This window comes from Panicum hallii, chromosome 8 (assembly GCF_002211085.1).
Source record: "Panicum hallii strain FIL2 chromosome 8, PHallii_v3.1, whole genome shotgun sequence".
Taxonomy (NCBI): domain Eukaryota; kingdom Viridiplantae; phylum Streptophyta; class Magnoliopsida; order Poales; family Poaceae; genus Panicum; species Panicum hallii.
Genome location: NC_038049.1, coordinates 20,331,648 through 20,334,991, shown reverse-complemented (window position 1 = coordinate 20,334,991; position 3,344 = coordinate 20,331,648).

Here is a 3,344-nt window from a genome sequence, read left to right as displayed (position 1 = left end):
CCCAATGGCAGAGTCTTCGAACACTGGCACGAATATCTTCGGTTTGAAGGGAAAACTCCGACCTCTGTTAATTTAATGCAGTAATCATGAGATTCCTTGTGCTGTTAAATGACCCCTTCTTCGACTACTTTGTCTTTCGTGGGTTTTTTCAGACTTCCATTATCCTCTTACCGCATCTTTCTTCCCCCAATTCTTTCTGTCTTGGGCCTCGTTCTTACGAGAAGCCCATAGATCTAATTTCTTGCGAGGCTAATTGAATCACCTTCATGAATCAAGACATAGATCTAGACTCCTGGTCCGATAGCCTTCGTGCTTGGCCGAATCCTCCTAAGGGCTCGGTAACTTGGTATAACAGAGTAGTGAACACCTACTAGCCTACATGGGAATCCATAGGGATAGCCGATGCTCTATCTCTATCTCTTTCTCCTCTCGAAAAGGATGAGAACCTTCTGAAGACCATCGGCTACTTTTGGTCTGATGCCTTAAACTGTTTCCTCTTTGGACATGGTCCAATGACTCCAACCCTTCTGGACGTTATGATGATCACTGGTCTAGATATCTCATCAACCTGTCCTTCTGCTTATAGACTATCTGAAGTTCCTTTCAAACTATCCTCCAAAGCAGAGTGCACGAACTGGGGAGCATATCTGAACCAACATCTGAAAACAAAAGGACCTGTGTCAGAGAAGGAACATACAGCCTTCTTGAATCTTTGGCTAGAACATTTTCTCTTCTGTGGTCCTTCGCTTGCTCCAACCAAGAACTATCTTCCCTTGGCGTATGAACTGGCCAAAGGTCATACCATTGGCCTTGGTAAATTATTTCTTGGAGAAATCTATAGATACCTTCATCTGATGTCCTTGAGCCTTCTTTCCTAGAAAAAGCTTAGGATTGGTGGTCCCTGGTGGTTCATCCAGCTGTGGGCTCACCTTTACTTTCAAGATTTCATCCCAAACTTCCCCTCTCTGGCCAACAACTCTTTTCCGGACCAAAGTGGGAGGCAAATCCGATGCACCAGCTTCGGACAGGCCTTGTACAGTCTTCCTGGTGGCAAGTTAAATCCTTCAGATGCCTCACGATGGTTTAAGATTTTTTACAAAGGCCTGGACAACCCAATCTTCCTCCCCTATGCTGAGTCTGAAATCTTTGAGAGCCCAGCCACGTTCCGATTGGCTGATTTTGCCTACGATATTGACTCCAGGCGCCTGTACTCCATCATGATTCGTCCTTGCCTCCTCCCAGTCGGCATGAGCACCTCCAACCGGATCATCAAACCGGGATATGAATTTTACCAGCCGGTCGTAGCAGCCCGGCAATTTAGTTTTGGGCAAGTGCCTCCACATTTTCTCCTTCATCATTTGACATCAAATAGGGTGGACCTTCCTGACGCCGTCACCACCCAAAGATGTTACAGTCTGTTTTTAGACCTTTTCATCCCGATTCCTATTGACCTTGCCTTTGTTTCTTCGGCTGTCGACTTCGAGGACTGGTGGTTGATGTGGAAGACTCATGTTTTCTGGAGAGCCTTGGGGCCGATGCTGCAGCAGATTCACGCTGAGTATGAAATCCCTGAAGGAGAGGTATTACTGTCCGCCTATCGTTTTCTCCTTTTGACCTCATTGAATCTTTCTGATTCCCTTTACTCTTTTTGCAACAGGAGGATGGCCCAGAGCCCAAGAATGATGATGGATCTATCTTCCAGTTCTTGCCAATTGCCCCTGTTGTTCTCTTTGGCAAAAATGAACCTCCTCCTTCAAAAAGTATCATGCAGATCCAGCCCAGCACTGCAAAGCTGACCCCCAAACAGAGACGATCCTCTGACGCTGTTGCCCCCCGGGCCCATGCTAAGACAAGGAAGGTGCTTGTCAGGAAAATCCGGAAAGCAGCTGGGCCATCTTCTCCCAGTCAAGAAGCTCCAGCTGCTAGCCAGGTTTGGATCACCTCTTTTTTAATTGACCTTCTGTTCATGTACATTCTTCTCAATTACGTACCCTTTTCTTGCAGCCCATCGTCGTGGACATTTCCAGTGGGGAGGAACCCCCATGCCAAAAAGACTCAGCTTCAGAAGTTCTAGAGGACGTGGAAGTGCCTATCAATGCTCTGATTACCCTTCATGATCCCGACCCAACAGCTTTGGAAGGCCTTTCGGCGCTGATTGATGCTCCGGTCACCCTACAAGATCTGCAGGAGCCGGTTGTGGCCGCATCGGTCATTGGCTCCTCTCTGGAGAGGCCAGCTGTTGCCTCGGCGACTGCTAATCTTCCTTCGAAAGGGACGCGCCTGCCAGAGCCAATTGCTGCTTCGTCGGCTGCCGCTCCTCCTTCTGAAAGGGTAAACCCTCAAGAGCCGACCTTCGCTTCTCCCGCTGACAACGTTCCTCCTCTAGAAGGGATGCGCCTTCAGGAGCCGATCACTTCTTCATCGGCTGTCGCCACTTCTCTCCCAGGACAGGTATTTTTTACCCCCAGATCATTTTCATTCTTTTCTGTGCTGCTCTACTCACATGCCTCCCTTCAGGGCCTAAACCTCTCAGAACTGCTTGCATTTGATCCTGCATCCATTGGATCGGCCATATTAGAAGACAATGATTCTCAACCGGATTCGACCAGAGTCGCCAGTCATCTTCTCTGTGTGAAGGACCTTCTGTCAGGTTCGATTGATGTCCTGGTCTAGGGTTCTAGTGCGGTAAAGCAGATCCTCAAGAAGATCATCTCTCAGCTTCCCGTGGCTCTTCAAGTCAAGCTCTTGCCAGCCGGGCACCTCCCTTCCTTTCGGGCAATAGTAGCTCAACCTCGTCATAGGATTGAGACCTGTCGCTCTCAAACACCCTTGAGAGCCAACATTGCTGAAAGGTGCCGGTCGGTCAATGAGAAGAAAGCTGTTCTGGATGCCAAGGCTGACACATCTGCTCCCACTCAATGGCTTCTTCTTCTGGAGAAGGACCTAGAATACCTTAAGGCTAGAGTCCGGGCCACCGAGCAGCGCATTCAAGAAGAGAAAGACCTTATTGCCAGCTCCAAACGGGAAGCAGAAGCCCTGACCGCTCAACTGAAGGTGGATCTGACCGAGTTGAGTGCTCTGAGTAAGCAGGTGATGCCAGGGGTGGACGAGGAGGACAAAGCAGTGATTGCTGAAGTTGATCGTGTCCGTCTCGATGTCATCACTGCCATCGATGAGTTTCTCTAGCAGGCTTGCTCCTTTAACAGATAAACTTGTATGTGTACATTTTCAACCCTAAAGTCGATGGTCACACGTCGGCTGTTCGATGGTCCGAATATGTTGGGCACTTCAACAAAATCTAGAGCCGATGGTCTCACATCGGCTATTTTGACAACTTAGTTTGT